The 8706-nt window shown below is 41.8% G+C and overlaps 1 long non-coding RNA gene across 6 annotated transcripts; it reads left to right on the top strand.

Moving 5' to 3' along the window:
• The first annotated feature begins 923 nt into the window (after positions 1-923).
• On the top strand, positions 924-6922 carry LOC147976451 (uncharacterized). 6 transcript variants are annotated; one of them, XR_015601512.1, is made up of 6 exons: positions 1974-2604; positions 3096-3145; positions 3283-3396; positions 3624-3695; positions 5457-6254; positions 6362-6922. It is a non-coding gene; the product is annotated as an uncharacterized LOC147976451 (long non-coding RNA). The 6 variants fall into 6 exon arrangements; XR_015601509.1 differs by lacking the exons at positions 3624-3695; positions 5457-6254; positions 6362-6922 and adding exons at positions 924-1756; positions 1842-1961 and having other exon boundaries at positions 2427-2604; positions 3283-3617; XR_015601508.1 differs by lacking the exons at positions 3624-3695; positions 5457-6254; positions 6362-6922 and adding exons at positions 924-1756; positions 1842-1967 and having other exon boundaries at positions 2427-2604; positions 3283-3617.
• The last annotated feature ends 1784 nt before the right edge of the window (positions 6923-8706 follow it).

Below are 8706 nucleotides of genomic sequence, written 5' to 3'. Positions count from 1 at the left end.
GTCAAGACACAAAAGAGGATGCCACGAGGTAGGGGGCGCCCCTACCCCCCCCCAGGCGCGCCCTCCACCCTCGTGGGCCCCTTGTTGCTCCACCGACGTACTCCTTCCTCCTATATATACCTACGTGCCCCCAAATGATCAGATACGGAGTCAAAACCCTAATTCCACCGCCACAACTTTCTGTATCCATGAGATCCCATCTTGGGGCCTGTTCCGGAGCTCCGCTGGAGGGGGCATCGATCACGGAGGGCTTCTACATCAACACCATAGCCCCTCCGATGAAGTGTGAGTAGTTCACCTCAAACCGACGGGTCCATAGTTATTAGCTAGATGGCTTCTTCTCTATTTTTGGATCTCAATACAATGTTCTCCCCCTCTCTTGTAGAGAACTATTCGATGTAATCTTGTTTTTGCGGTGTGTTTGTTGAGACCAATGAATTATGGGTTTATGATCAAGTCTATCTATGAATAATATATGAATCTTCTCTGAATTATTTTACGTATGATTGGTTATTTTTGCAAGTCTCTTCGAATTATCAATTTGGTTTGGCCTACTAGATTGATCTTTCTTGCAATGGGAGAAGTGCTTAGCTTTGGGTTCAATCTTGCGGTGTCCTTTTCCAGTGACAATAGAGGCAGCAAGGCACGTATTGTATTGTTGCCATTGAGGATAACAAGATGGGGTTTTCATCATATTGCATGAGTATATCCCTCTACATCATGTCATCTACTACTACTATAAAAGAAACAAAGCGGCAGATCCAAATAATCAGATTCATCCATCTACAAGATCTAATGGCTCGTAATCCTTCGATGTTTAACGCTGCAAGCCACGGGTTAATCAACTAATCCATCCATCGCTAACCCACCCCGCCGTTCGCAAAAAGAAACCGCTGTGCAATGTGGGCACCACGCCCGCACGACTTCCGCCCGCTCGCCCCGCCAAAAAAAAAAGACTTCCGCCCGCTCCTCCTCATCCATGCCCGCACACCAGTCGTTCCCCACAGCACGGGCGGGCCGCCCATCCTCCCGCCGCCTCCCGCCGTTCGCCGCTTGCATCATCCTCCTCTCAGCTTGGCCTCCCCCATCCTCATGTCGTTCGCTAGCCGCCCTCCCGCCATATGCCATTCGCTAGAGATGCGGGCGGACGGTTGGGCTGGCGAGCGGTGGCAGGTTCGTCGCGCGACAGGTCGCCTGGGATGCTAGCCGATGGATGCGGGTCAAGCCGACTCGGGCGGCGGCGCATCTTCGGGAGAGGAGAGGGGAAAAGAAGGAGAGTCCTGGGGGCGGCTGAGGAGGTGCTCGCCGGCGAGCGGGCTCCGACGGCCGCCTGGCGCGCGGGGTTGGATGGGGGCGTTTCCCGGCAGTCGCGGCCGTCCTCGCGACACCAACTAGCCGAAAGCATCGCCGCTCCCCGCCGCCCGCCGACGCGACGTTGCCTGCCCCTCCTACCCATGCGACAATGTTGCTCCTCGGCTCCTCCCCGCGCGACACCGCCTTCCCCAAGAGCGCCCACCCCGTCGTCCTCCTACTCCTCAGTGCCTCCTTCTCGCCCGCCCGCAACGCCTTGCCTAGTTGCCTTGCAGCGGCGCCTGACACACGCACGGCCCACACTGGAGCACGCCGCCCCTCGCTGCCCGGTTTTCTTCTTTTCCGTCGCACTGTGCGAAATCTGCCCCATGCTCGGTCTGGATCTACATAAGCGATTGAGAGAGAGAGAGCACAGCGAAGACGCACACTGTGGATTGTGGAAGAGGTACGTAGGACAGCACCCCTCTGTGTTCTTCCTTTTGGGTCTACTTTCTCTCACACACATGTGTATCTGTACTGATTCCCTGCAGGAAGAGAACATGCTGTTGTATCCGAGCACCTGTCGGAGGAGCATAGGCATAAGGAGGCATCCATGAGACAAGTTTTTTTAATTCATATTTCTATGTCTGCATGATGACATTAGTTAACTGGTAATAGTAAGTCACTGCCATACATCACTGATGAAACAGTTGTTTTTTCCCATTTAGCAAAGAAATTATGATCTGCTCCTCTACCAATAATTGTAAATTAGTCATGACACCCAGTCTAGCACCTGTCATGTTGTTTGATTTGTCTCTCTATATATATGTTCTCATGAGTGGTCATAGTTTTACATGACGATTTCCAGAATACGAATACACTAAAAGTTAATTTGATTTTCATAAATGTGTCCAATTTTGGTTGTATAAATCAATTTTTAATTTGGCATCCCATTCCATGCCAAGAATCAAATGACAAGCTGAATTTGTTCCTATGTAACGGGGTTCAGTAGCTTCCCTCTCCTGAATTATTCTTGTTGTAATTTCATGGTTATGCAATTATCAATCTTCTCTTACTCATTTCACGTGTCCATAGTTAGCCAGGCAACTGAAGGTGGGTCATGTATTTTAGCACAGGTTCGATGTGGCGGTTGTTAACTTATTCCAACTGTGAAAAATGGTAGTTGTTGCCGGATGAATTTCTGGTCTCGCACCTCCTTATTTCTGGTCTTACACCATGGACGGCCTGAACGGCGCTGACGCGTGCTTCTCCGGAGGAGGGCCATGTGACGGCCAGACCGGCAGACATAGCCAGGTAAGACCAAGTGCTAGATACTGTCATGAGATAAATTTTGATGGATAGGATTTTAATAAGTTAGCGGTGTAGGTCGAGACGACGAAGAGATTGGTATGCATAATGTGTAGGCAGAATATGATACATTTACATGACAGGTCTAGGCTCGGCTGGAGAACTTTAGGCTTTTTATTGATTAAGCTTAACACTTCCGCTCACTCATTATTACTCTGTATTCATCAAAATTATTTATTTTGTACTATATTGTAGCATGTTCGACAAACACAATCAGAGACGGCCATGGTGCTAGCTGATAGCACTTGCTAACTTAAAAAGTTTACATACATTTTCTCTAATTATATGAGTGTTTCTTACCAACTATTGAGCCTACCAGTTTTAGATCTATGTCTCTAAGGCCACTACTCAACTTCAGGTCGGTACTTCGCGGTAGAGTATACCTCCATAATTCTCCATCGAAGATACTAAAGTTTGTTGATGATGATTTGTTTCAGGATATGCGGTACAAGGGATTCGAGGCAAATTGAGGAAGGAGCTGGAGCAGGTGATGGATTAAGGAAAGAGCTGGAGCAGAGACGGATTAGAGCTTCTTAAGTGCAGATTTTTAGACTAGCCTGCTTGAGTACATGTTCTTAGATTGCATATGGAAGGGAACTTACGTGCATGTTGTTTGGATTGCAGGATGGAAGGGAACTTAAGTGCATGTTTTCGGATTGTACATGAACTAAGTTCCTGCTGAAAAATGGTGACTGCATTTAGAGCTGGCATTGGTGCTTGGTCAGACATGGTGTCTTTGTAACTACACTAAGTTCCCTGGTTCTTGCTTAAAAATGTTTACAAGATAACATTTCTAAACATGATCTAGAAGCCCTCAAACCAGATCAAGCTCGGTACATTGGAATAAAAAGAATGACAAGGCAGTTAGAAGTTCAGAATTCTATATAGGATATATATACTTGGTTGTACCATATTTAGCTGAACTAAAGTAGATGCTCTAACTGTGTTCACATGATTTTGAACAGGCCCATGGAGAGAAGCCCTAATGTACACCCAAGGTTCAGGGAGGTGATCCAGGTTTCCAAGAAGGTTAGAAGGTTAGTTGCTTGTGCAATTGAGTTCAAATGTAGCTTGTTGCTGGAAGGAGTAGAGTTTTATTAGATCGGATCAACGTTATTTGGTATTTTGGTAGTGGTTAAGTATGGGATATGCACCTGCCATTTTTCTATGCATATTGTTCTGTCCATGTATGTTGCATCCTTTTGACTTATGTATGATGTGTTCAGTGATGTCATTGGTGACTCATGTGAAGTTGCTTTGTTTGATTCAAGTGCAATTAGACCGTGGCAGCCATGCGGAATATATGCATGAAGCCGCGAGCAGTGAGCAGCTTACCTATTTATTATTGTTGGCCTTTTCAGTTGGATTTAGTATAGCTGGTTTACCTGCTTCTCAGATGACGAACAAAGACTAACATTATCTCTTTATTCTTTCATCTTATACCCTCAGCTTGAGAAAAACAAACCTTATCATTTCCATTTGTAGAGTTAATATCATATTTGAGGGATCAGTTGGCACTCATGCCTAAAATGTGTTGTTTTTTCGCATGCTTAATTGTACACAGCTAGATAGACACGCATAAGTATTTAGGTTGATGCACAAGTCAATTTACAGTAGGATTATGAGGACAATCAACTAAGCTCCAACAACTTATCTGCTATTTTCAGATCAGCAAGGCAAGAATAGCTTTATTGTTTCTCTGTTCTTTCCTTATTCTCACACAACAGAAAAACTAAATTTATTTCTTTTGCACTTTATGTTTCTTAATGTTGTCAGACTAATACAGAAGAACAAAAAACTAACTGTTGATGCTTTGTCTGTCCAGCTAGCCGGCAAGTCAGATAAAAGTGTCATCTGATACGAGGAAGTACTACTGTTTACATTTATAAAAGATACATAAGTGTTAATTTGGCAAGTCTGTTAGTTGATAACCTTACCTGATGTTAAGAGGGTGAGTGGTTAGTGTAAAATAACTTTGAGATCATCTCCTTTTGCAGTTCTGACCAATTTTTTCTTCACATCATTTTGAAATTCTTAGTTTGTTTTTTGAGTTATCCATATTGTACCCATGTCATGCTAAATGAACGTGCATGTTGTGAGAGAGATAGATGGAAACTGTAATTCTTCAGTGTCATTGTACATTATGTAGAGTTATATTTTGAAAATCACTGTTTCGATGTCTCATCAAGGTTGAGGCTCATATTGTTTAAGAATGTTGCTCACCAATTCACCATTGTTTTTGGGTGACCCAATTTATGTAAGCATGTACAGAATTAGACTGCGAAACACAAACCAGATATATTGGTTCACTAAACTCACAGTTATCAGGGAGAAATAACATAAACTCTTTCATTTCAAGCATTTTTTCTTACTAAGTTTCCTATATCTAATCTACTTCACACATTATATAACTATGAAACTGCTAATAATTATTCACAACGGCATCTCTAAATTCATCATGAGAACATGCTATCTGTCTCTCTGACAATGTGTCATGATGATTTGGGCATCTGGCTTATCTTAATGTTGTCAGACTGATACAGAAGAACTGAAAACTAACTACAGTTTGGATGTAACAACGTACACGGCATAGCTTGACACCACGTAGAAGTCAGGAGAGCGCCCACGTCGCCTAGGTTGAATTCAAGTTTTGCCTCCATTTTATCCAGATCCTTGCTATTGTGGTTAGGTTTTAGAGATCAGAGTTGTTGTATCTATGCAAGTGAAGAGTACTCCATCTAAATTTGATTGCAGAACAAACAACACATTTTAACTACATGCTTTTCAACTTCCTGTAGGAGGGTGAGTGGATTAGTCGCCGATTAGTGCCTTCACTGTTGTTGAATAAACTGGCTTCAGCTCTGATGCATGTGAACTGTGAGGTGTTTTTGGTATGGGAATGATGAGGTTCTGATGGTCTATACCTGATTGCAAGGGTTGGGTATGAATTAAATTTGCGTCCAAACTTGGCAATTATCTTCTATGAATTTAGGCATTGTTCACATGTCATTTGAGTCAAACAAAAATATGCTTCTGAAATGCTCCAATTTGCTGCTTTTCACATTTAGAGAAGGTTGTTTATTTCGTATTCATCAGGTTATGCTAAAGCAGAAGGCATTGTGCTAACATTTTTTAAGCCTTACTTGATTTTGATATGTGGTTAGCCGTTTGCCCTTGCACCAAAAACAAACACTATTCCTATGTCTTACTTAGAAGCAAAGGTGCATTAATTATTAACTGGTTGATATATGTTCCATGGTGGGTGGCATAGAAAACAAAGCTTCTTTCTAAGACATGATGTTCTGTTACTAGAAAAAAAGTGTTAGAATTTATAAGTACTTATTCAAAGAAAATAAAAATTGACTGGAGAACTGTTTGCTTCTACCATTCCTTTCAAGTTAAGGCAAAAATCATATTGGCATGTAGCTTGTGCTCCTGCAGAGTTCTTTTTGTTTTGATTTTCTGTAATGTTAAAGGCATATCGAATAATGAAATTGCAATAGTTATGATCCCTAGGCCCGACAAAAAACTGACGAGAGTATTAGGTGGTGGCAGGTATCAGGCTACAACAGCTGAATTGCAAGTCTTCTAATGAGGTATTGCGCTTCACCTGATATGCTTATATGGCCGTGTACCTTGTGTGCAGGTTTGCATTGCTATCTTGAATATTTTTCTGTCTTTCTGAACCTTTTACTCTGCTCAGCTTCTGCGGCAAGGAGGAGCAATCTTACAGTGCAAAGATGAAGGGGCAATTCCTCTTCATGGTGCTTGTGCTTCGGGGTATGCATTATTTATTTGCATTGAGCTTATACTTCCTTGCCCCAAGGAGAAGGTTTCATGCCCCAAGAAGTAGAATACATACAGATAGGCACCCATCGGGATCAAGAAACCAAAGTCTGGGCCCTGTTAACTACTCCCTCCATTCCAAAATAGATGACCCAACTTTGTACTAACTTTGTACTAACGTTAATACAAAGTTGAGTCGTCTATTTTGGAATGGAGGGAGTACAAAGCAAGTCGATGCCAGCATACATATGAAAAACTGATGGGCCTGTCAGAGCGAACCCCTGGTTGAAATTTGTCAAAAGACTGGGCGGTAAACTGAGTGGTAGTCTTAGTATCTTAATACACAACTTGCGTACTATGGGAATTGTGTTTATGTTGTTATGGGATTATGGAGTTATGATCTAAAAAAATTATGGAGTTATGATCTAAAAAAGAACTATGGAGTTGTGTGCAAAGAAAGGACATAATGTTTCTCAAATTGCCCTTTGTATCTCTATGTTTTGCACTTTATCAAAGGCGCAATTAGTTGAGCTCTCAAGCCAAGTTTTTCCAGCATGATTTCACTTATGGTTCCTTGCAAGAATTTTGAAGAAGGAAATATTTCGCCTATGACAACCTAGAACTTGCTAGCTGTGTAGTCCGTTGTTTACCATGGTAGGGTGATATCCTATTTTTTTCTAAGTAGATATAGTTATATTTTGATATGGTCTAATACATCTCATTTCCTAAATTGAATAATACATATCTTCTACAAAATTAAATATCAAGAAACTGGATGCAAATTAATTGTGAAATAGCACCACTAATTTAATGGTGCAATCTAAAGAAGAACAGTTGAACAATTGTTTTTTATCAAGCAATTCGGTGACAACAGTCAACAGTGCCAAGGTTCAGTTCATCAAGGAGAGAACTACTCGTACAATGTCCATTGATACAACACCCTGGCCTGGCAAATAAAAGACGTGCATTGCATGTGCTGCTTACTAGTTTTGCTTAAGGCGTTACTCTGTTTTTAACTTAATACTCTAGATGCATGCTGGATAGCGGTCGATGAGTGGAGTAATAGTAGTAGATGCAGGCAGGAGTCGGTCTACTTGTCTCAGACGTGATGCTTATATACATGATCATACCTAGATATCTCATAACTATGCTCAATTCTGTCAATTACTCAACAGTAATTTGTTCACCCACCGTAGAATACTTATGCTCTCGAGAGAAGCAACTAGTGAAACCTATGGCCCCCGGGTCTATCTTTATCATATTAATCTCCTACTACTTAGTTATTTCCTTTGCTTTTTACTTTGCCTTTATTTTACTTTGCATCTTCATCACAAAAATATCAAAAAAATTATCTTATCATATCTATCAGATCTCACTCTCATAAGTGGCTGTGTAGGGATTGACAACCCCTATTCGCGTTGGTTGCGAGGATTTATTTGTTTTGTGCAAGTACAAGGGACTCGCGCGTAGCCTCCTACTGGATTGATATCTTGGTTCTCAAAAACTGAGGAAAATACTTACGCTACTTTGCTGCATCATCCCTTTCTCTTGGGGGAAAACCAACGCAGTGCTCAAGAGGTAGCAAGAAAAATTTCTGGCGCCGTTGCCGGGGAGGTCTACGCAAAAGTCAACATATCAAGTACCCATCACATACCCTTATCTCTCGCATTACATTATTTGTCATTTGCCTCTCGTTTTCCTCTTCCCCACTTTACCCTTACCGTTTTATTCGCCCTCTCTTTCTCTATCCTCCCTTTCTTTCTCTATTTGCCTCTTTTTGCCCGCTTGCTTTTTGTTTGCTTGTGTGTTAGTTTGCTTGCTTGTCGCCATGGCTAGTCCTCTATCTTCTCCGTTATCTCCCGAGAGTGAAATTCTTAATTTTAAGCAAAGGGAGGGAGAAAATCTAAAAGATGCTTGGTATAGAATTTGCAATGCTCAAAATAGATCTACTAGGAAGCAATCTACTTCCGTTCTTCTTCGCAATTTTTATGTAGGCATTACTCCTTGGCACAGATATGTTCTTGATACTATTACCGGAGAGAATTTCTTGGGTAGCCATACTTTTGATTCTTATAATGCTATGATAGATTTATTTGGCTCACCCCCTCTTTTGGTTAATGGAACTGTAATAACTTTAGAGCATGTAATGCAAAGGCTTGAAATTATTGAAAATAAGGTTGCTACCATAAAGTTAATTGAAAATTTGGATAAAAAGATCCACAGCCGAATCTCTCAATATGGATCTAAAGTAGGAGTTACTTT

Source organism: Triticum urartu, chromosome 4A (genome assembly GCF_056163025.1).
Source record: "Triticum urartu cultivar PI428250 chromosome 4A, HENAU_Tu73, whole genome shotgun sequence".
In the NCBI taxonomy this organism is placed as follows: Eukaryota; Viridiplantae; Streptophyta; class Magnoliopsida; order Poales; family Poaceae; genus Triticum; species Triticum urartu.
This window is presented reverse-complemented; position numbering and strand designations above follow the sequence as displayed.